Source organism: Passer domesticus, chromosome 1, assembly GCF_036417665.1.
Source record: "Passer domesticus isolate bPasDom1 chromosome 1, bPasDom1.hap1, whole genome shotgun sequence".
NCBI classification, from domain to species: domain Eukaryota; kingdom Metazoa; phylum Chordata; class Aves; order Passeriformes; family Passeridae; genus Passer; species Passer domesticus.
Genome location: NC_087474.1, coordinates 51,795,453 through 51,821,035, shown reverse-complemented (window position 1 = coordinate 51,821,035; position 25,583 = coordinate 51,795,453). Strand labels below are relative to the sequence as shown.

General features: G+C 40.8%; 2 long non-coding RNA genes across 2 annotated transcripts in view; one reads left to right on the top strand and one right to left on the bottom strand.

The window, feature by feature from the left end:
- LOC135300475 (uncharacterized) overlaps nt 1-25,583 on the bottom strand; it is a 120,114-nt gene that overhangs the window by 54,374 nt on the left and 40,157 nt on the right. Inside the window, exon 6 of the long non-coding RNA XR_010362328.1 lies at nt 15,346-15,418. This is a non-coding gene — a long non-coding RNA (uncharacterized LOC135300475). The remainder of the gene's footprint in view (nt 1-15,345; nt 15,419-25,583) is intronic.
- Nucleotides 19,816-21,640, top strand: LOC135288057 (uncharacterized). The gene is made up of 3 exons (XR_010351399.1): nt 19,816-20,025; nt 20,160-20,391; nt 21,392-21,640. It is a non-coding gene; the product is annotated as an uncharacterized LOC135288057 (long non-coding RNA).

Sequence of the window (25,583 nt, the reverse complement as noted above, 5' to 3'; positions counted from 1 at the left end):
TAAACAGAGGCAGTTATTTTTCAGTGTTGCATGCCCACCTATCCTTATCCATATCAGTATTACCAGCAGCAACCTTCCTCTTCACTACATGGCTGCAGAATTCATTTGAAAGTTCATCAGCATTTCATTCATTAGCTTTATTCATTCTCCTGGAGAGTCAAGCGTATCCCTAGAGACAGCAGGGACAAGAACTGCATCACACCAGCCCAGCACAATTTGATCTCTTGTATTTTCTCAGAGTGTAGTTGCTCAGTACCTGGGCACTTTCTCCCATGAAACTTCCCAATGGAAGCTCAGTTAATGCTAGTCATGAATATTTCTTCTTTTAAGAGGCAGACACCAGTTCTGAAAGGAGCTGGACTGATACCAGCAGCCCTGTGTTCAGAGCCCACCCACACACCTCATCCATGGCTCAGCTGTGCACCAGAGGCTGGATCTGGCTGTGACTGCGTGGAGCTGGACTCCTGCAGGTTACTCATGGGTGGAGCCCCTTTGACACATCTCTCAGGTTCCACCCTTCACACTTTGCTGTCATCAAGTGTAGGAAACAGGGAAATTCTTTTGAATTTAGATGCAAAAAAACATTGTTCAAGAATTTAGGTTTCCTTGTCCACCTCATATTCTGGATTTTATGGCACACATGAGGCAGAAAAGTTCTATCTCACGGTGTAGTTCTACAGCCTCCATCCTCCCCACCAGCTGCAGCTCCAGCAGAAGAGACACCCCCAACATCAATAAACACTCCTTGCATGAGGAACTGCAGGGTAGAAATAGGTACCACCATGTTAGGTGGAGTGACAGAAGTTTCTGCTCCATTCTGAAAACATTGGAGGAAGCAAGTGCTCTGGGAGGCATGAGTAGATCATGGGGTGACTATAAGCCATGAATGGGATATAAAAAAAGCATTCCTGTGTGTCAAGCAAGAAAAGCAACCATTGCAAAAAGCCCTGTTGAGGGCTCACCTGTACCACCATGGACATTTCTCATTCATACACTTTTTTTTCAGGAAGACCTCCCTGTAAACAGGGATACTTGCAAATGTCCCTTGGCGCACAGTTCAGGAATGGTGAGGAAATCCTGCATGCTCTCTACATCTCTGCAAAGATCATGCTGAGTGAATCAAACCCCTTCCTTTCACCTCTGACCTGTCACAATGAAATAATGTACATGGTATCAATCCCCTTATTTACATAGTACATACAAATTTTGGCATAGATGTATAAAATGACAGCAATAATACCTTCCTTACTCTTTCAGTACTCAAAATACCAAATCCTACAGGAACAAGATATTTGCTAGGGTTTAAGATAAGATCTGAATATCTTCCCCAAAAATAAGGTAGGCAAATACCTCTCAGAAATGTTAAAGTCATAAATGAACTGTGAAGTGCATTAGGGTGGATTGACATTGGCTGGCTGCCAGGTGCCCACCAAGCCACCTATCACTTCCCCTCCACAACAGAACAGGGGAAGAAATACAATTAAAGGCTCAGGGGTTGAGATAAGGACAGGAAGATCACTCAGCACCTGTGTTCTCTGTTTCACTAGTTTGTTTTTAATAAAAACAACAAACTGCATCTCTTTGTAGCAACAAAGGCCCTCTCAACCTACTTGTAACTGCTTTACTCAACAGAACTTTACACCCAAGTATATTAAATGATAAAGGAGACCCACATTGCTTCTGCCAAAACTGTCATGGCCCTTCACCTTGTATGTAGCTGAAATAGTTTCAGGCCCTGTACAAATCTTTCCACCTGTGACCACCTCCTCTAGAACCTTAAATGAACAAGCCATTCCTGTATGAACACTGAGTTCTGCACTGTTAGATGTTCCCAGTCCAAGGAGTTTTAGCTGCTATATTAAAACACTGGTTTTAGTTATTTGGGCTGGGTTTTTAAAATGCCCACAGACTCCCAAGGAGTGCATTCCAACACATTAAAATGTATTATATTATTGCAATATTTGTAGTAGCACTTATTAAAACTGTGTTCAGGGAGTTGGGATCATAAATCCTCCTGGTCTGCATCGGTACTCAAGCTGGAGTATGCTTACATTTGATAGATGGGCTGTAAAATGAGGGCACATTCTCACATGTGAAGTGTGAATAGTTTCTCCACTTATTTATTGCAGTTGATGTTATGTGGGGCCTGGGACAAACTTTGTGTTCCAGACAAAACTGACAGAAGGGGAAATGATGGTGAAAAGAGAGTGCATTGTCAGAGCCCCTGAATAAACATCAATTAAATCTTCCAATTTATTTCCTTGGACTTTGAATCAAACAAATAATTTTAAAATCATTCCTGATGTCCATATGTTCCTTGCTATAGCTGCTACACTATTTCAACACCAAAAGCTTCAGTGCTGGACCTCATTCTGAAGGGCTGAAAAGATGCATAAAAAAGTGCTTGGTTAAAGCAACCACCCCACCCCACCAACACATCCAGAAAACAGAAGTGGGAAGACATTAGAAAGGTTATGCTTGAACAAATGTGCAAAACATACTACTCTATCTGTGCTAGGAATTTGCACTCTGATGCTACTTCTCTAAATAGAGCTGGAGAATGCTGCAAGTGATGGCTAGTTGGAGCTTTTCATCTCAAGCTATTGCCCCTTCTGTAAGGCTGAGCTTTCATTCCTGCACAAGGGCCTCTTCCAGGACCAGGTTTGGTTAATCTCTGTGAAGTTAAATAAAGCTACATCATTCATAAATATTAAAATCCTTCACTCTCTTACCAAGAAAAGGAAGACAACCAAGGCTATAACATGAGATGATGATACATTAATCATGCCTCAATCAGGAAGGCACTTGAGGGAAATCTCACTATCTGCAAGTTGCTTGCAAACATGTTGTTCAACCGTACCGAAATCAAGTGTGCTGTGTTTTGGCTGAAGTAGGCAAGCACAGAGAAGTGAGAAAGGCATAACTACTCTTTATTGAAGCAAAACACAGTAAAAGAGTATTATCCTTCAAAATCAGATACGGAAAACACACCACACTTCAAGAATGCTCTGCGCATTTCAGAAAGGAAGGTGCAGTAAGCAAAAGCCACACATTTTAGAGTTACAGCTCTTGTCTCAAATTTCAAGGGACAGATTTTAATGAAGTTGTCACATGGGTAAGTGGCAGGAAAGGCTCATGAATTGTGAGGGGAGCTGATGCTTTGGGAGCAGACGATAACAAGGAAGGTACTGTAGGCAAGAGAGGATGGCTTTCAGATTGAACTTACATTTTCCTCATTTCACATGAAAAACTCCAGGACTTTATATGTTTCTCTCTTATTTCCTCCTCTAAGTTTACTTTAAGTAAAGAGTATATTTACAAATATCTTATAGCCTTTATTTACTATTAAATATATAGACAATGATAGCACTACCAGAAAATGTGGATGGGAAGGCCACGTAAGTAGGCTCACATACAAGCCTTGGTGATGAGGTATGGGAGAGGCTGTGGCACCCGGGTGTGCACAACACTCTAGTCTCACATGTGCTCAGGTTCAGCCTGTTAGCAATTATAAGGACCAGTGATAGCGAGGACTACTATTTGCAGTAGGGGGGACTGGGACTTTGAGGTCCCAGACAAAATACCAGGATCAGTTGCAATGCCAACTGCTGATGTCTGTGTACTCAGGTGGAGGCGACTCATGAGTGGTGTCCCTCAGGGCTCTGTTGTGGGACTGGTGCTCTTTAATGAGAAAGGTTACAGCCTCATGCTGTGTCAGTGGAGGGTCAGGTTGGACATCAGGAACAATTTCTTCCCAGGAAGAGTTGTCAAGCACTGGAATGGGCTGCCCAGGGAGGCGGTGGAGTAACCATCCTTGGAGGTGTTCAAGAAATTACTTGAACATGTTCCTTAGTGTTATGACCTGGTTGACAAGGTGATAAGTCAGAGGTTGGACTCAACAGTCTTAGAGGTCCTTTCCAACCTAAGCAATTCTGTGATTCTGTGATATCTTTGCCAATAACAGAGTGAGACTGAGTGCACCTCAGTGAGTTTGCAGATAACACAAAGCTGAACAGTACAGCATGGAGTTCAGCAAGGTCAAGTGCACCTGCATCAGGGCAATCCGAGACGTGAGTCTAGACTGGCAGAAGAACTCACTGAGAACAGCCCTGGAGAAAAGGACTTGGGAGTGCTGGTGAACCAAAAGCTGAACATGAGCCAGTGGTGTGTGCTTACAAGCCAGAAGGCCAGTGGTATTCTGTGCTGCATCAAAACAAGGGTGCCCAGAAAATCAAGGGTGGAGATTGTTCCCCTCTCCTCTGGCCTCACAAGACCCCACCTGGAGTGCTGAGACCCCATCCAGGTCTGGGGCTGTCAGCAAAAGTAGGAACAGGTCCAGAGGAATCCACAAAGATGATCAGAGGTATGAAGCACCTCTTCTATAGGCAAAGAAAGCTGGAGTTATTCAGCCTGGAGATGAGAAGGCTCTGGAAAGACTTCATTGTGTCCTTCCAGTACTTCAAGGGGCTTATAAAAAACAGGGAGGGCAGATAGTGATAGGAAAAGGGGGAAATGGTTTTAAATTAAAAGAGGAGAGATTTGGATTACATGTTAGGAAGAAAACCTTTACTCTGAGTGGTGAGACACTGGAACAGATTGTCCAAAGAAGCTGTGGATGCTCCCTGGAAGTGTTCAAAACCATACTGGATGGGATCCTAAACAACCTGGTCTAGTGGGTGACACCCCTGCCCATAGCAGGGGGTTAAGACTAAATGATCTTTATAGTCCTTTCCACACCAAACCATTCCATGACTTATGTTGTAAACATAACATAGGAATGGTAGGTACAATGGGTAAGGCAGAAGGATGTATAGAATGGCAGAGAAAACTAATGTTATTTCGCAGTCATGAATCTCAGTCAGCAGCAAGAACTTGGAATAAAAAGCAATCCAGGATCCCCTTCACTTCTGTCTGCAGCCCCTGTTGATGTGCCCTCAGAAGGTGGTGTGACAGGACAAGCTATGTCTGTGTTAAACTGGCAAATCTGTCTCATGTTCTACTGAACACATGTCCAAACATAACAGAAACATAAACATACCAAATTATGTGTCAGAGGACAAATCTGCCCAGAAAAGTTTCTTGACATTCCAATGAAGAACTGCAACTGAGAACCTATTGAGGCAGCAATCTGTAGCTATCAACTTTGAACGATTACACTCCTGAATACTGTAGGGAAACGGTTTTCCATAGAGGAAATGCCAGTATGAACAGGGAGGAGGCCAACACTTGTGAAAGCAGTGCTTGGCAGAGACTATTCCAGCATGTTTTGCTGCTTGCAGTATTCCCAAGCAAGGGGGACAAGCAGGAGACAGTAAGAGCATAGTAGCCCCACTGCCTTCATAAATTTCAGACTCACCCAGGAGAAAGATGGAACTAGGAGCTTTTTGCATCCATGGATATTCCAGAGGCACTTCAATACACTAAGAGCATAATGGTTCTGATTAAGAGTGTATTTGTCTATGGCAGCACTCCTGCAGAAAGTATTTCTCTCATTTACTATGGTGCCATTAAGCAAGGAGTTCTGTACATCCATAACCTCAGATGGCCCCTGACAGTGGTGGCTGGGGTGCTCAGGAGCTCTGAGTCTGTGGTCCAAAGTGGACAAAAAAAGCCTGGAGAAGCTCTTTTGCCCAAGTCAGATGTGCCATACGGAGTCAGAACTAGAAATAGTCTCTTTGCAGTAGGATGAGCTCCAGGGTATGTCAGATCTCCTATATGATAAGCTTTTAAGAGGATGGTGGTATCAGCTCAGGGAAACTCTGCTAACCCATTACAAGTTTCTAACTGCAAAATTTTGCCTGAAAAGGGAAAAACAATTTCATACTCATTGCTTCAGCAACTGATCTGCCAGTACAGTGTGGTCAGTGCCCAGGCTAAGCCACCACATAGTCATAGTTGAGCCTGAGCTGAAAAATCATAACTTCCTCCACTTTCTTGAAGGTAGAGAGAAGCAAGGGCTGACCTTTAAGAAACGGCCTCACTGGTGTCTACTAACAGGAAAGCAAAACAAGCCAAAATTTATATGAAGCCTGTGGATGGAAATCTGCCAGGTATGCACAGACAGCTTGGGTTTGCAGAGGGGGAAGGTAGGATGTATACACAGGTGAAGATAAAAACCCTGGAATTTCAGTGATTATATGGAATGTGAAGTCAGCATTAATGGAACTTTTGATTCAGATCCCAAATTTTAGTGTTGTGATAGTACTCTCTGATCAGAGATAAGAGCCGTGAAAGTAGAGACAGGAACAGATGGTTTGGGTTAGGGTCAGATTAAACTTTTTTCCTCCAAAATAGTTTCTCGCACATTACATTTAGACCTGAAGTTCCATATTTTTCCTCATGCTTTCATTTGCTATATTTACTTAGACTTGGCTATTTCCTCTTGTACATAATTTCCTGAACCAAGACATAGCAAACCAGTGGCTGCTTCATACAATTTCAACTGTAAGTTTCAAGTTTCATCTATTTCAACAACCATAAACAATTAAGTTTCCTTATCTTCTAGAACCATCATTCTTTCCTGTCTTTGCCATCTCACTATCAACTAAAAACTTAGCAATGCCTCCACTTACATATGTAAAAAGCTCACAGCTCTTCTCTTTTTCATCTGCATAGGGCCTGTAACATGAGCATATTTACTGCATATTTCATCTTCCTGATACTGTTTCTGTAATACGAATTCTGATTTATTCAATTCCATTCACCTATCCAGACCTTCACCAGTTTCTGTCCTGACAGCACAACTTTCTTCTCTATTACCTGGGTGATATCCATATAAAACAGAATTGGAAACTTTACCTTCTTTGCTTGTATTTGCCTAAATACAATCACTCTCTTCTGACACCACCAGTGACGGCCTTTTTATTCATTACACCATCTTCAATCTTTCAGTCTTGATCTTCAAAGTGTAGGTAACAGTTCTCCCAGTTACCTACACTTGGTTGCTATCATCCTTTAACTCCTTCCATTCTCAATTATGGATCTTAAACCATCCTAATTTTCATGTATAAAAAGCGTGCATGTGTGTTTGTGCATGTCTCTCTCCAGTCCTAGATATACACAGCTTACACTCCTAGTCTTGATCACATATTTCTGAACAGATGTTCCCACACTTTCAAACTGAAAGGATGAAAATATGCCTCATTATTCCTCCTTATTTATTATATTAAATTATTTTTGCAATTGCTATATCAACGCAGACCACATTTTCTTCTAAAGTATGTCAAAGAGAAACTTATCCTTTTTCTGACAGGACAATATTTTCTGAGAAAGATGCATGGCACAGAGCCTTAGTGTGTTAGAGGCTGACAGAGCTCCTAGGGCCAGCCTGCACATACAAGTGACTGCTTGTGTACCTATTTGTTGTTCAGCTGTGAGACCTGGTAAAACTAAGAACTGCTTGCCTTGCCAAGGGAGGCACAATTTGCTTTGAAGAGTATCTTCCACACAGAGGTTATGGTCCATTTTTATAACAACATCTAGTTAGGTCAGTGGTTGATGAACTACAGTGTACTGGGATCTGCTTCCTCCTGCTGCTTCTCTGTTACCCCAGCCTCAGGATATTTCCTGAAATAAACTGCTTTCAGGATTTCCTCTAGAATATAAGCCTCATGTTACATTACTTAAGGTGAGATTCAGCCTCCACTGTGTTAAGTCATGTCAATTAATTGACATTTATCTACTCCTTGCCCCTCCCCATCAACTGCCTTTCTCCTCCCTCCTCCGCCTACTCCTTTTCCCGAATCAATCCCTCATGTACTTTGGTCTGTTCAGAGTGAGCCTTCCTTCCTGCCGTCAAGTCAGAGAACAGACACAGGCTTCAGCACACCAGGGGAAAAGGTATTATTATATAATATTACTTAGCCTTTTTAAGAGTGTTTAATGCTCAAAACTGCCCAAGGATGAATTGGTTCATATGATACAGAGCAGGAAATTATTTATAAATGGAGAAACAGAGGCAGAAAGGTAACAGGAGTTGTGCAAAGTGTCACAGAGAGATCATGGCAGGGTCAGAAGTCTCCTGACTTCTAACTCCAGACTTTTAACTCTTTGCTCATTTTCTAGAATGTACTGTTTTATGTGTTTCTTTTATACCTCAAATTACTAACTGGTCTACATTAGAACGCCCTGTATCGTCATTCAGCATACAAAAAGCTGAATTGTGCAGGCACACACTACACATCTCATGGGTAAAGGAGAAGTAGGCTCCCTGCTCCCAAGGCAAAGCTCACAATGACCCTAAAGCCCAGGCTGGCACTGATACTGCCACAGTGTTGGTTCCACAGGAGCTGAAGTGCTCAGCTCTATCCTGCACCCAGAACGGCTGCACCCAGACTTTCAAACCACCTCCAGGTGAGCTGGTGAACCAGCACAGCACAGCACAGCCACACAGAGATACCAATGGGCTCCCTGCATCAGCATGGGCACCTCAGCCTGCTGCTTCTCTCTGCAAAGCCAGTACTTCTCTCCTCTGTTCTGGCAAATCCTAACAGGTGAGGACTCCTATAGCATTCAAAGTTACTTTTGGAGCCTGGGGCCTAGTGCTGGGTCAGTTTAGCCCCAAATTCAGAATCTGGCCATTTATAGACAGAGCAGTATTTTAACATTTCATGAAACCTTGACTCCTTGTAATTTTTTTTCTAATACTTCCTGCTAATTTATGCATGTAAGCATATAAACACATGTTAAAAGTTTTCTAGACTTATGAGTAGATTCAGGTCAAAACTTCCAAAATCTATATACACAGATGCACAGAGACATACACACACACACATACACACACATATATATATATGTGTATATATAAAACCATACAGACTGTTAAAAACATCTGCCTACCCACTGCCTATAACCAGACCTGAACTACAGTGTAAACACAGACAGGCATATCCCCTCTGCATGCAATATGTCTGATTAAATATTTTGTCAACCACCATGTTTTGCTGGGTTGGTAGAGGATTTCCAGAGCATTAATTTTTGTTTTTAAAGGCCTGTTGGATTTAGATGTATCCTCAATTTTTCTGATTTGTTAGATTTTTCAAAGGGGCTCAGAAAACATTTCAAAGTAACTCCAGAGAAAGAGGCTAAAAATAAAATTCTGTAAACTTCAGGAAAAAATACTAGAAGTCACATAATGAATTTACTTTTAGGCTGAAAAATTAACTCTTGGGAAAACAATGGCATAAGGATGCTCCCTCACACATTGGCCTGTGCTTTTCATATTATTGCTGGTTTTACTAGACATTTAAAAGAATCCACAGTACCCTTCATTTATAATTTCAAACAGAAATAATAACAATTACAGTAATAATGGACTACAGCTACCAGGCAGACATCAGACCAGTTTCACTCCTAACTCCCAGGGCTCCCAATCTCCTTTTTTCTTCTTCGTGCAAAGCAAAGCAAAGAGGGAAACCTGCCCAATTTCAGCATGGAGGTGCTGTGCTCCACTGACTCCTCTTGTTCATGGTTTGAACACCAATAAGAACAGAAAACTACCCCCAGTAAAACCTAGAAAGTCAGTAACATAAGAGCAAGATAAGCGCAGGGACTTGACACATATCCTGAGGCAGTGAATTTGAATCCATTCCTTGATCTGAAGTGCCAGACAACTTTCAGGTTTTTGATATGCGTATGCTGCAGTAGCTTTTATTGAAACAAAGAAGAGAAGGAGAACAAAGGATAAGAAGAAGAAAAGACTGCATCTTTTCCCAGTTGTGGCATACCCAGTTCGAAGATTTTACTTGGGTCCACAAAGCTTAATGCTAAAAATGCAATGATAAGCCTGCCTCAAACTGTTGGCAGCACAGACTTTGTCTGTGAACAACTGTGCCTCTCCATTCTGATGTTTTAGGAGACTTTTTATATTTATTAAAAGAGACAGCATGTCTCAATGGAGGGGTCACCTGGAACAGAAGGGGCTAGTGGTGAATTTAGGAAGAGCACTTAAAACTTTACTGATTCAGCCTATGCAAATCTGCCTACTCCACAGCTCTGGCTCCTCTGCACCACTCTACCCTTTCCCTGATCAAGTGATCACGGCACCAAACTCACACGTAGGCACAGTGGGCACAACTCTGCTGAAGTTACAAAACGGGTTGAATTCGGCTTGTTACAGCCACAACACCCTGACCAAGTGTCCATGAATGTCTTATACTCCTCCTTCTTACTTCTACTTCTTGCCTGAGGGTAACAAAAAACTGAGCTCTAATCCCCCTGACACACTCATTCCTGTTTGTGTGTCTTTTCCCAGGCTTCTGTTGTCCATACTGAGCCATGCCTGGTTTTAATCACTTTGCTACTTCTTACATTCAAACCAGTAATTCATGCCCTACTATTTTGTTTGCTACACATCCTCTTAAAAGAACTCCAAAATTAATAAGTCTTTTTTGTAGCCAAGGACTACAGAAGATTACAGCACAAGTGATATTCCCATTTATACCACTCAATGTATGGAATTATGGTTCTTTGGGGAAATTCTAATTAGTTTAATCACATCTTGTGTGGAGGACTCAAATCTACCACATTAGTTTGTGTAAAGATACTCACTTTTTTCACTCCAGATGCATAATTTACTAATTTTCTACAGAGGTAATGTCTGGGGTTTTTTTCTATAGTTATAAACCACTTAACATTTTCTTTCACTGAATATCATTGTATTAATTCTAGTGTATCTTCTCTCTAACTTTAAAAATATTATACAATGCTTTACTTTCATGCTCCATTTTCAAATGGAGGTGGCTTAACTTTTTTCAAAAGAGAAACAATGGTGAGGGTTTTTAATAGTTATTCAAAGAAAATGTTCACAATATTCCTTGGCTCATTGAACCGGTATGAATGCTTGCCTAATATAGAGGCATGTATGTGACAGGTAGATATTGGGTGGATTATCACCTTCAGTCTCTTGAAATCACAAGCAACCATGTAACTACCCACAAAAAATCAGAATTCTCCTTTTTATGTGCAGTTATCCACACAGGTGCTTCCAACACCTACAGGGCAAAGCTGCTCATGTGCTGGCCCCCTGCAGAAACAGGGGATCTGTGGAGCTGGAGTGTCTGGACAAACACAGGAAACAGAGTCCTGTACTAATAAGGAAGACCAAAACACCTCAGGCAGCTCCTCTTCATGTGAGTTGGCCATACAATTGCCAAGCTGATAATCTCTGCTCAATGGGGTGAGTGGTGCAACAAGGAACCTGAGAGATTTCCCAGTATCACTGGGACACATATGCTCTTTCCAACTACATCTTTGGCCATTCCTCACAGGAAAGCAAAGAGGCTTCATAAGTTATGCCTTATGAAGAGAAACACATTTTTTACCTGTGGTAAGACCAGCCAAGGCAACTCTTCCAATACAATTTGACATCTTAACAAGGAGGAAGCACCTAACTTTAATTTCAGCATCCTTTCAGGGACAACACCACCAAAAAACCAACCAACCAAAAAAAACCCCCAAAAAAACCAAAAAAAAACCCACAAAAAACAAAACAAAAAACCAAACCCAGGATGACTGTGATAAATAATTCCTATCCCTCTATCCCTAGTTTATGAATATTGGTGGAAAGAGAACTTTCCTTCCTTGCCCTAAAATCTGTAGCAAGAGGCCAAGGACTTGACTCTTCTGTGCTTAAAAATTTCCACAGTTCCACTGAGAAGCACAAACTGCAAAGACATGTTTGAACTTGTACCACTTAGTTTAATAATTTTGTTTATTATAGCTCTTTTTTTGCTTAAATCCTGTGATATTTAAAAGAACACTAAATCCATCACACCTTAATAAGCAAGCTGTGTTTCAGCCAGCACACAGGACTGTTCAGTATCTGCTTCATGAACACTATCAGCAAATCAGAGAACTTTTTTAGCTATTGAGGGCTAAGGATGTGTGTTTTGACCTCTTCTCTCTACTTCACAGAGACATTCCTGGGCACAGAGTCCTCATTGCCTGCTTGGTAATACCGTGACCTTTGATGCTAGAACCATGCAGCAACACTAACAGGTAACACCAGCCCATCACATAAACGAAAGTCCTTTGTAGTTGTAGAGCAGACATCACAAATCATTCTTCCTGTTGTCGACCACTGATTTTTACAGCCCACAGAGCTTCTACACACAGGAAACACTCTGAGAAAACTATGTGGGAGGTGTTTCATGGGGATTTGGTGATGACCCATCTGATATCCCAGATGTAGCTTATTGCCATAAAGCCCAGGGAATGAAAATTTTTCACATGTTGTGTACTAAAATCAAAACCAGTAAGCAACCCTGATTTTTCAGAAGTTTCAGACTGGATGCTACACAGTATACACTCATACCGTCCTGAGAGCAGTTAGATTCAAAAAGCTCATTGCCCTTATCGTTGCCCCCCCCGCTCCTCAAAACACACAAAAGTAGCACAAAGATAAGCTCTGCTACCAGGCTGACTGTAGATGCACTATACACTGAAAGAAAGCAGCACAATCTGTTAGTAAAAAACAGCTCTAACTACTTTTCTCCCCCTCCCACCCCCAGTTCCAGTGTTTAAAGCCAGCTGCCATTCAGGAAATTAAATTCAATACCTATGATGTGATTTTTGAAAGTGCAGCTTTTCAGCAAAAGGGAGACGAAGTATATCCAGTATTTCTGAAAAATCAGACTATTTAATTGTCTGTCTGACAAGGCCATAAGCTTAACTTGACACCCCTGTTGTGAAAGCCTTGGGCTTCAATTAATGGTGGGTAAGGGATGCATAATTAATATAGCAAGACACAAGGAAATGAATATGTTTAAGTTCTTGCTGCAGTTTTAACTTTGTCACAACACACAGGTTTTCAGTTGGCTTTCTCCATAGAGGTGAATTTCCTGTTTTTCCAGGGTAAATGTATATACCAGAAATTACTCATTAAATGTCAGGAAATGCAATTTGACTGAGTTATACATGCTACTGGAAAAATCTGGATGGAGCAAATTATTTGGTGCCACTTATTTAATAAGACACAACCTTCCTTCTTTATTTATGAATCATTCATGAACAGACATATTTTTACTAGGGATTTTCCTCCTTGCTTAAAAGCAGAAAGGAGATGACATAAGTGAATATATTCACTGAGAAGGTGACATCATTCAAAAGACATTCTTGACTCCAGCTTCAGATACTTAATATTTTCTACTCAGTCCCTGTGCAAAGGTCCAGCACAGGGCTCCTGCATCAGTCCTGCTTACACTTTCCAAATATACAATTTAAATGCAGAGTACCCAATTTTACCTCTGTGAGACCAGACACTAAATTCACAAGCCCCTGAATACATTCATTTCAGAGGCAGTGTTATCCTTAGCAATGGCTACCAAATATGAAGTACAAACCTTCAGACTACTATAATATTCACACATATTTTTGCAAGTAGACAAAAAATGCCCAGTAATTTCCTCCAAGCAAAATTTTCTAGGTAGCAAATTTAAAATCAAAACCCAGGAACCACTGTTTAATTCACAGCCTTGTGTTGCTAGTAAGAACCTCCCATTTGTATTTCCTTATCTTTGAATTATTTGGGCCATCTTATCTTTGAGCTAAGCAGGGCTGTTTGCATATCCCAAAACTAGTGCATTAAATCTCCCAACACCCTTCTGGAAGCTGAGCAGTTGCACACTGCTCTTTATCTGAGGTACTGGAGCGGTTTCATTATGCAAGGTCACATAGTAAAACTAGCTGAAGGTGAGGTGCATAGAATGTTATTCTAAAACTGGAAGGAGGGTTATTTTAATAAAGAACAACTGTGTAACCAGTGAGCAATAAACTTGGGCAAAATTAATTTATGGAAGAAATATTACTAAAAATCTCACAAATACAATTTCCACATATGGGGATATATGGGGAGATGGAAAAAAAAAAACAAAACCAAACCAGAAAAACCCCAGCTTGCAGAAATGCATATGTCATCAGAGGTACTAGGCTATATGAACTGTTTATTGGAACTGTGTCCCTTGTCAATACTGAGGAAAATAAAGAATGGAAAATAACTTTGGAATTGAATAGAGACTTTGTCACACTTAAATTTGATACTTGGAACCCAGGCCAACATTCTGCCAGGACAAGGGAAAAAAAAGTATACAAGAAAATCAGGAATAAATCCAAGATGGAAAAAGTAAAAGTTAAATTACCATCATACGGTGGAGAGAAATATCAATAATTAGGCAAATGCATAATAACCCTATGAAGTCAATTACTTTTATGAGAGTGGGACTGGAAACACGGGCAGCTTTAGGGCTGAACATTTGCAAATAATTAAGACTGGTTAGAATATACAATGGGTGCTGTGTATGATCCAAACAGACAATGAGAAACCAGAAGTATTCAGAGATATTTTTTGATACAACAGAATACAATAAGAACAAATATTTAATTTTTTTTTCAACCTGAGGTAAACCTTTCATGCCCAGTCATTATTGCCCCAAACAGTTTCCATTCAACCTCTTTAGTAAGCAACACAAAAAAAGTTGTAAAAAATGTTTAAGTATACCCCACAAAAGCAGCCAAAAGCAAATGAACATTATTTGTTGTCAGAAGTCCTACATTTTCCTGAATTTTCTTCCAAACTAACTTTATTTCACCTTCCAGCTATGCCTACCTTTGAGCTCCCCAGGCCACAGACCCTATCTTTGCACGTTTGTAAAATACCTCACAACAGATCTCACTGGTGAAAAGTTGCTGTCTCCCTCTTTTTGATGTGAGCCTGCTGTGATTCCAGCTGTTTGAGGCCATAGGTGAGGACAGATCTCCTCTGTGCACTTAACCCGTGATGCTGCTCAGGAGTCAGGGCTGTGCCCAGACAGGGATGAGGTCTGCTGGACCAGGGCTACCTTGGGCCATATTTCTAACTTACCCCAAGGTTTCCTGCTTTCTAGACTGGGAGAGCTTTTTCTCTTGCAAAGCAAACCACTTTCTCTCATGGAGAACTCCAGAAAAGCACTTTGGAAAAAATACCAAATAAAACTTCACTTCCCAGAAGTTTGGAAAGGCAAGGAGAAGTGACAGCACTGAGACCACTCAGCAACCCCATGACAGAGCTGGCACCAGAGTACCCCCATCCCAGATTCTGGCATGGCACTGACTTCACAAAGGAGCAGTAGCAAGCAGGTACTACCCCAAAGAAAGTGACTGCTGGAGTTCACACAAACAGGCACGTGTTTGGTACATGCTGTAGTCACCTCAGCTCCAAAAGCAGATGAGAATTGTTGCTGCTGATGTTTGCCAGTTTCTCATGCTACTTCGAACAAGCACATATAAGTATTATCCTACTTATAATAAAATAGGCTACCCACCGAAACTTAGAATGGATTCTTTATTAGAACAAATATTTTAGATACTCACCATGACAATAGTACATTCTGTTGGAAGGATTCTGGAGTGTTTTTGCAGTTATTTACAAGAGCTGCTCCAAGGTCTGTGAAAATCACAAGTATCTTTACATTAACTTAATGAATTTAGGTGGCAATAAAATTAAACCTTACAAATAAGTCCCGTATTTCCTTTGTAATGCTATTACATAGTAATTGATACACCATTCATCTTTAGAAAAATACACAAATTTCTTAGCTTTTAACAATTACATTTCTAAGGTCAATAAGAAATTACACTCAAGCACAGAATAATTCCATCAGCAGCCAGAACAGATACCATAGCCTGTATTTAATTTCATTTAATACATGTGGTACAAAGGAGAGACAAGCTTTACAATAATAAAAATTAAAGATCAACCACACCAAACAAAAAAAAAAAAGCCCCAACAAACCTATTTTGATGAATTAGCAGTCTGTAATGTACTTCTAGTCAGAGCCTCCAGTAACAGAGCCTAATTTTTTATTATTTAAGAGGTAAGACCAAATTCCTTGAGCAGGAAAACCACATTTGAGTGATTTTACTTAACTTAAATGCTACCTTTGCAAGGTCATTTATCTCCATGTTTATCTTTTCTACCCACGAAAAAAGCTAGTTCCACACATCTAAAATACACCTTCCTTCAAGGTTCAGCTTGAGAATCTCATGATGATTACAATTTAATAAGTTTCTTGCAGCCTTGATGCAACTGTAGGATCACCTTCCTAACTCCATAAAAACCAGTACTCCTGGCCCACTTAAACTAGGGGATCCTAACATCCTGATATATATCAAGACTAACTCCATCAACTTCAGTGAAGAAACAGTTCTGTAAACCTCAAGTATCCAGAAGTGTACTGCATAAAACCTTTCTTATAGATATATAAGTATGCCTGTAAATTTAACTCTTTGGTGATTACACTTGAAAACTTGTATATGCTACACATATACAAATAAATAGTATGAATGGAAACACTGCATGCATTATGAATAAGAACATCAAGTTCACAGTGATCATCAGCAAATCCCAGATAATTTATTTGTTGTCTTTTCCATCTATTCATAAACAAGACCAGAGGAAAGTTCGCTATTACAAGTTCTGTTGCAGACAATGATTTTTCTGATCAAAGTTTTTGAATATGCCAAAAAGACAGCAGAGAATGGAAATGACAAGAGAAAGGGGAGAGAAAGAGTAGTTTAAACCACTTGACTCATCAGAATAGAAGTGTAAATTCACAATATATGGCTGAACTTTGTTGTCCCTGTACATTGACTAGCACTACAGAAAATAATTGCTACAGAGTTTGCAGATTTTTTTCCACAGTATCTGGAAAGGAATTTTTTTTCTGCTATACTGTCATACTTTCCCTGACCTTCTTGTATTCCCAGGACAGATGACTGCATCAAAATGAAAAAAAAAATTACTTGTTTGATTAAAAAATAAAAAATCTGGGAGACTGGGAGAGAAATTATAGAAACAATTATGATGAGCTTTGATGCTTTTTTAGAATTAGAACAATTACCAATGCAAAAAAAAAAAAAAAAAAAAAAAGGCATTTTAATTATCTTTTGTTAGGCTGAAGCCTAAATCCCTGAAGGAAAGTCAGTCCACTGCAGGTGTCTCTTCCTGCATTCAGGCAAATTGGTGTTGCCTGCTATTAGTTTGTGGGGCCCTCGGAGTCAGGATTCTTGGTCTGTATCCCCTGGCTACCCGTTTATTTGCAGTGGGCAGATCTCAATCCTTCTATACCACCATCTTTTCCCAATAAGGATGTGGAAGCTTAATTAGGCACTGGAAAGTTATTTTAGTATCCCAAGTGGATGCTGTCATAGAAGGAAAACGTAACTTTCCATTGAGAGAACACAAGATAACTCGTGCCAGCTTGTTTCACTCCTCTCCAAGAGGCAGCTGTAGTCCTGCTAACTGGCTGTCAGAGTAGAGGGCTTTGATTTTGGAAAGGGCACCAGCAGGACAGCTGCAGTCTGCACAAAAATCCAAAGGATGGTAACTTGGACCTAGCTGGTGGTCATGTTTTCTTTGATTCTGGGAGATTTCATCTGCTGCCATCTCACACAGCCCCATGCAAAGACAAAGGCTTTTCATCATCTGAACATTGGTCCCTCCAGGAAGAAATTAAATTACCTGACACAAAAAAGGGACAGCTTGGAACTGAGGCTGTTTCTGTACTCTTCAGGACTGTTGAATATGTGAATTGAAGTGCCTGAAAAGCAGTTAACTTGGTGGCTGGGTTCCCTACATCCCCACCTGGCCCCATGCTGACTGGTTCCTGTGCAGCACTACTCCAGTGGTTCTCAGCTGGCACTGGAGCCAGGACCATCACGCAGTGGCACAGGTAGCTGTGTTCCCCTTGCCCCCAGCACTCTCTGCAGGGGTAACAAGGGAAACCTCCTCTGAGCACAGTGTACGATGATCACCAGGAAGCAGAGGCACAGGCTCTGCTCCCAGCTTCCACCTTACCCTGACGGACAGAAGAGTGAAGACCTTCATCTGCCTCTCACTCTTTGGGACTAGGACAAGAAAAAGAGGTCCAGTGTTTTTCCCCTATTCTCCAAGGACTCCCCTGAGGAGTCTTCAGCAGTTTCTCTTTCCATCCAAAACAGGGAGCAGCGGTAGCTGACTGGTGTGAAAAAGTGGCTGTGGGTGGCAGAGAGAAGGTAGCAAGGATGAGCCCTGTTCCTTTGGGACTCCCCAAGCTCTCTGTGTAGGACAACTCAGAGAGCTCTCTGGGCCTAGCCTATTTTCCCCTGTAAACAATAAAAATAATGACACAAATTACAGTATCCACAAATTACAGTATCCACTTCTCACAGGTTTGAATCAAAATGGACTGAACTCCAGAACTGCTTCTCAGCTGCCTCTGCATCCTCTGTTCTCCCAGTGCCAAACTCTCACACAGGCTTAATTTTAATTCTCTGCTGCAGAATGAACCATTCAAGGCAATTAGCTATTCTTTTTCCTTTCCTCCTCTAAACATGAAAACTCCTATAAGAGACAGGGGAACTCTATGAGTTTTGCTGCTGGTCACGTAGTTCATTCTGCAGGCTGAGTCATGCTCTGTTCTCTTCCTGATGTTTGCAGCAGTGCACATAAAGGCAACAGACCACCCCGTAATACAAGCACAGGGCCCTAGCCTTCACCATTTGCCACCAAAGTATGTAGTCTCTGTATCCCTTTCAGAACTGGCACATGCACACCTCCTCAGACGTCCAGTTCTAAAAAAAAGTCTGAAGAAATTGAGCCATTTTTAAATAGGCTACTTTTTTTGTACTTTCCCTTCTCCAATAATACATTGTGCCACTCCCTGGATAAAGCAATACAGGTAACCGCAGAAAAAGTACTTAAAAATTAAGAAAAAACAAAATTATATCACTCCCAAACAGGAAAAATACACAGACACTGTTCATTATTCTTGGGCTACCCAGTATAAGTGATACCCAAAGACTGCTCTCCTTCACTGAGAAGCTTTTCCACATCGAGAAATCAAGTTACCTTATAAGAAAGGGATAAGAAACAGCTCCCTCCTCTTACTGGATCAAGCATACTAAATGTTTGTGGTCTCACACATTTCCTTTCAGGCAGTTTTCCTCCCCCTTACCCTGTTTCCAGATCTGCAAATCCGGGTATCTTCCCAGTTCAGCTTCCTGATTCCTCTTGCATTGAATTCTTGAAATTTTTCCATATTATAAATATCTGCATGTTTCACTTGGATATGTCCTAATTTATCTAGAAGAGTTATGGAGAGCTTGAGAATTTTCATTGTGAACTGAAGAGATGGAAATGCTAAGCAAGTAATCTCTTCCAAGTTTTAGTCACTCTTTTATATGGAACAGTCTACAAGATATATTGTTTCCTCTACTGCCTTTAAGATTTTATTACATTTATTCTTGTGGTAGCATTTCAAGTTTCCTTAGCAGTTTCATGGTCCAAATAAGACTTGCAGTTTCAGTGCAAAGAACAGAAAATGAATGGCCAAACTCATAATTCTTATAGCCACTCTTGTTTTCTTTAGAGGATGAAGCCCACTGCCTCTTATAAGCCAGTTCAAATCTCTCCTCCTTATTTGCAAATTTCTTTTGTTTTGCCTGCAATCCATGTATCTATAAAATGAGCAAACTGCCATTTCTGCCCCTGCTCCCAGTCACTCAGAGTAATTCATCAAAGCAAATGATCTGCTTTGCCATGACTGCCTTCTCTGGTCATAGGAAAGTGAGCATTACCCTCCAGTGGAGGTGGCTCTTGGTCAAAGGCCAAATGATTGAATTGGTCATTTCCTGTTTCTAATTTTACACTGCAGGCACTTTCTCCTTGGGATTTTATAAACCTCTTGAAGAAGCTCTTGGACAAAGTCAAACAGGGAACCCCAATGTTTGGAGGACAGCAGAGTAACTGTATGGAAGGGAAAGTTTAGTAGCCTCCCCACAAACCCTGGTGGGTTTATACTTTATATTTCCAATACACACATTCTCTGTGTATTGGAAATCCATGGGGCAGCACACAGATATGTCCTGCTTTCAGAAAAACAAAGTTATATTCTCTGTCCAACGTTGTTCTACTCTCCAGTGCCAATTATATTTAAAATACTGTTGCCCAGGGAAGAGAAGATACCGTGTAACACCCACACAATCAATTTCACAAGGCCATCATGACGGCAGGTGAGTGACTTCCTCCATGGTGTTAGCAAAGGTAGAATCATCCATTGCTTTATGGGGCTAAGCAGAGTACCTAAGAGGTTGGTTTTTTCCTCTTAAAAATTCTTGGCCCTCTAGCAGAACTCCATTTCTCACAGCACACCATTCTCCTATCTGACTGAACTGGTGCCACTCGAGACAGAAGGAGCCATTTAAAAGAGGAGTGTCACTTACAAAGAGGAAAAGGCAAAGGAAGCTGAAGTCACCAGATTTTGTACCGCCTCACCATCTCTGCTACTGCCCATATGGAAGAGGGAGGAAGACGCTTCAAGTACTCTGAACCTTCAAGTTCAACTGAGTCACCTTCAAGACCATCTCTGTAGGGATCAGGTATGGGTTTTCCCTCAAAATGACATTAGAGACTCACACAAAGTTTGCGATCTTGGGTTTATGGAAAATTCCTCAATCCCACCCAGCCTGACAAAAATGAAAGCACTGGCATGTCTCACAGAGGTATGTCATGGTGGACACCCTGTTAATTATTTTTATAAGTCCACTAGACCAGGAACTCATAAAGGGAGCCATTTTTACAGACTGTGCTCATGTTTTGCTCTAGAAGCTATGCAACTCCAGAATAAGCTTTGTTGTGACTACTGAATGCTCAAGTTACATATTTCGGCATGGAAGCTTACACAGAAAAGCCTGAAATTCTAGTAAATATGTTCTACTAGACTTCTTCTGATTTGCATCACTCTGCCAAGGACATGGGCTCAGAACCTCAGCTAGAGGGAAGAGAAGGGACAGCATATGTCATCACTCATAATTATCATGCTATTCTTACCATTCAGTCTCTGGGGAGCCAGTACTTTTAAAGCAGCATTTTCAAAAAAGAATTGCAAGCACATTTGCAGAGACAAGTCCAGTGACAGCTGATCAAACTGGTTAATTAGGCATACGCATAAGTGTAGTTGTGGAGGCAGTAACTACACCCCATGCTCAGTCCCACTTGAAACAGGGCTAAATATGGGAAGCAGAACGGATCAGAAAGCTCATTGAAGCGTTACCGCTTTTGCTAAAGGAAAATGTGAATTCTGCCAAATGCGCCTTCCATGAGAAAGTTTTGATTTTCTCAGAAGTTTTTGATTTTCCATCACAAAACCTAAAATTTTTAGCTCCAGGATTTGCTAACACAACTCACAAAAAGCGGTCATAACAAAAATCATAGTGTCTCTTTTCAGCTTAATTTCCCAGTCATCTTCTTAGTCCTATTGTCTCATGGGAGCAGTAATTCAAGTGCTGTGAGCCCCCCTTCTCCTTCCTCTTTGGCTCTTAGGCTTGAACACATTTTCCACAGTGCACCACAGTATTCTTTTTATTTGGACTCCCACAGCTCACGATGGAAAGAGTCATCTGAATGGGGGACGCCAGCCCTGGAGGAGAGCAGATCACGAGAACCACAGCTTCCATGAGTCACTGTGGTAGGCATATGGGACACAGGGATCAGGCCAGCAACTTCCAGCATTTCCCATTTAAACATTGCTTTTTGTGCCTCATCAGGAAGAGAACCCTGGAGCTTATTTTTTGATACAAATTCACATGCTTAACCATATAAAAAAATAGGCTTATTGCATGGCCTGTTTCATGGTCTCTTTGAAGGCTCTGATTCCTCAGCCTGATTCCATCAGTCCTGTCCCAGACGTATCTGTGACAAAATTACAGCTTTCTTTGTTTTATAATATACTAACAGAGTAGCATCTGGCAATGTGGTTTGGGGTTTTTGTTTTGTTTTGTTTTGACTGGAAAGAAACCTCCCAGTTACTCCAGTCAAATCCCCCAAAAAACATTAAATCAGCATTTTTTAACTTCTGCACAGAGGATAAGGGAGGATTCCCGGACCCAGCAAGTGAGAACACAGGCACCTGTATGCCAGCACACAGGTGGCTGCCACACAATCTGACACCATGGTAAGAGGGAATGGACACCCCTCCATCATCACACAGCCTACACAGCCTCACCATGCAGGCCAGTCAGCTGGTGGGGAAAAGATTTTGGACAAATCCATCCAAGATCATACCCATCCAGACTGTGGGTCAGTTAGAAGGAAAGAGGGCTCCAGGCCTTCTGTCACACACAGTGCCTTTTCCCGTACTTAGAAGAAAGCTCTCTGACTTCCTATGTATGCAGGATATTCCCCCTGCTCCTTTTTATCATTCCTTGTTGTGAAGGCCCTGTCAGTGAAATGTGCATTTCAACAGTGAGTCTCTCATAGCTCTCCTTATCTTTAATTTCCTTCCACTATAGTCTATTTTATAGAGCCTTTCCCTTACTGGCAATTTTTTTCCCTTCCTATTTCAGCTGCAATGGCCAGATCAGGATCAAAACTTCTCACAAGTTAAGGGAAAGTCTGGAGGCAGAAGATGTCATTTAGGTCAAAGAAGAGATGCAGGCCAAATGTGTTTGTCCTTCAGGTCTAGTTTAGACAGATACCTTTTCAGCCTTGTGTTCTGTGACAAAATAATTTCATTTTCTTAATTTCTTAATTTTAATAAATCAGAGTCTTTCCTTCATATAAGATATAAACATCAGGATCAGTATCAATCATTCATTTCATCATCAATTTTCTTAGAAAGGGCCTGTAGGAGAGGAAGGAAAAGCCTCATCCCTGCTAAAAATGTCTTCCTGCAAGCCCGGGAAAGAGGTGTCTCAGTCTCCTAGGTTCTGCCGTTTTCCCTGGGGCCAGGCTGTGTTATAGGGATGGTAGCAGTATAGCTTGGCAGCAGGGAAAGAGAGCAGCAAAATATTTGGGAGGGTGGAGAAGAGGCTGAAAAATCAGACAGACTTTCTCCTCAGTTTGACTTGTGCATGAGAAATCCCTTGCCAATGTCTCTGGGGACACTTTTCCAGTTCATAGGAAATTTTTTTTAAAAAGGAGTTTTCAGACCAATTGGAACAAAGTCAAATTTCTAAAAAAATGAAAACAAAAATCCTCAAAACCTGTAAATACTGCTTTTCAGCAAGCTCTAAAGACGCCTAATCAAACAGTTTGAAAAACCCATCACCTGTATGTTATTTACATATTTATATGTATGTTAGCAGTAATACACACTTTTCCTTTTGGAAACACTTACAAACTGCATGCACAGTCCCAGAAACTGGGAATGTTTCATGCATTATTAAGTAAAAAGTGAGATGGGAGGGGAGTATTTGATGGTGAGTGTAATATTAATCTGTGAACAGCCTGATGATCTCCTGTTCCTGTAACTGAAAAATTTTCTTACAAATGCTTGCCTTCCCCTTCATCACATGCGGCTGGCCATGCAAAGCTTCACTCTTTACTGTTCATGGCAGGTTATCCTGAGAAGGCAATGGGTCTCCTATTTCAGGCCGTAGGGAGGGTCACCTTGTAATAGCACAGTGTGTGATGGGTTTCATTGCACTTGGGATCCAAAGAATTTGACCTTTCAGAGAAATAACATGAAGCAAAAAATGCATTCAGGTCACAGTTAGGCTGAGCTGGGAGTACAGGTGGTGAGGGAGTGCTTTGAACGTTGTCCATGTGGCCTCACTGTGGCTCCACAACAAGAAGTCCTTCCCTTTGAAGGAAATGTATTGGTGCTTTAAATTTAGGGAAGGAAAGGGGAAAATTCATTAAGGGTAGTCCCATCCTTAAATATTCAGAAGTCATGAATCAGGAATCAGATGTTTGAGGAACTGCCATGAGGGAAGGAAAAAAAAAATTGGAAACATTTTTATTTTTTCTGGGGTTTGTGGCTGTCTTTAGAATGCCCCTGGGCCATACTTTCAAACTTCTTCACAGTCTGAGGAGAAGAAACTGATTTCTATAAAAATGAAAACTGAGATTCTCACCTAATTAAATGTCTCCGGGAATGAGAAGTTAGAGGGAAAAAAAACATCAAGTATCACGAGACCTGCGATAAAAATCACAGGATCTGGCAACGCTGAATTCATCACGAGTTAGGAAGTGATAGCACTTGTTCTAGCTGAACAGCAAAAAACAAACAGGCATAAACCTTATTCAAAAATATTTTGCAGGCATGACTGCCAAGCTGACAGCCAACTTCAGTTGGCTGTGAGTAATGCTATTCATTATTTCAGAATATTCATATAGCCAGTAGGTATTTCTGGAAATCCTTGAGAATCCTGCATTTTCCATGATGCCAGAATGATTAATTTGTATTGAAAGTTTGTTACTTGCCAATTATCCATCTACTGCTCAAAAATCTGAGTCACACGCTCAGCAGCCAGAAACAATACCATGCTGTATGTTTAGACATCCGAGATGCATAACGAATATTCAAAGGAGAAAGTTTGCAACCAAACCGCAGGCTGAAAGTTATGCGCTGAAACTGTTCAGCTAAGAAGTGAGAATAATTAATACCTTCTCCAAAAGCTAGACTGATTGCGAGAGAGTATGTATTAATCAGAAAGGCAATTACATTCACAGCAAATATTATTTAGAATTAATACTTGGATGACCACAAGTTGTTAGTTCTAACTACCAACAAATAAACAGAGATGCTCTTCTAGACAGAATATAAACAGATTCTCAGTTTCCATTGCAGGTTTCAGACTATCAGTTTAGCTCTGCTTGTACAAAAAATGGATGAAGCAGATGTACTTCTTAGCCAGGCTGTTTTGGTGCACCTATGCAAAATTCCCAGTAGAGCTAGATTTTCAGTTCAGCATATATTCAAGGTAAACAGTGCACCGTGTGATTTATATATGGGTTATCGTTCAGCCAAAGTCTGGCATTTCATTGATATGCCTGTTATTCAGATGTATTCAGAAGCCTTCCAATGCATGAGTTTTTCTCTTACAGTCACTGTATACACTCAAAATAGATGCAAGAGCCAGATCTTTTCTTTTCCCCAAGGTTAAAGGAAAAAGTGAGATGTCCTTTGCTTTTCCAACTCTTTACCCATATAGAATAATTCATCTGCTGATATTCATAAGGTGACTTCCACCAGCAAATGTAAAGATGTCAGGAGGAGAATTTTTAAGCACATATGTAATTGTTTATGATTGGTATCTGCTTTTATTTAGCATACTTGCTAGTGCTCTCTTTCTGCTGCTAGTCTGTACGAATCTTCCTAGCTCAAGAAATCTGCTCTTTGGGGGACTATATTTCATATTCTTTCACTCTTTGCAAGCTCTGCCATAATAGAATCAATGTATCAAATCAATCCCGCAAAGCAGCCAAAGAGTCAAATGGCAAAAGTAGGAGACTGAGGTGTTTGCTAACGGAAATTTTGGCAGGAAGGGATTAATCTGTGTTTGCCTGTTTCCTATGCTTCTCCTTCCCTTCAAACACAGTGTGGGAGAAGCGAGACACAGAGAAAGTATCTTGTTTTATTCCTGATAGTACTTTTATTTCATTTTACCCCAGAAAGTCTTGCTGAGAAAACCCTTTGAGATTCTTGAAACCACATATTGTTGCGGCCAAGTCTCCTTGATAAATAAAATATTTAAGCACTTTTTTTTTTTTTTTTTTTTTTTTTTTTTTTTTTTTTTTTTTTTTAGCTCCGTACGTCTTTCATTCCTTTGCAACACAGAGCAAGCAC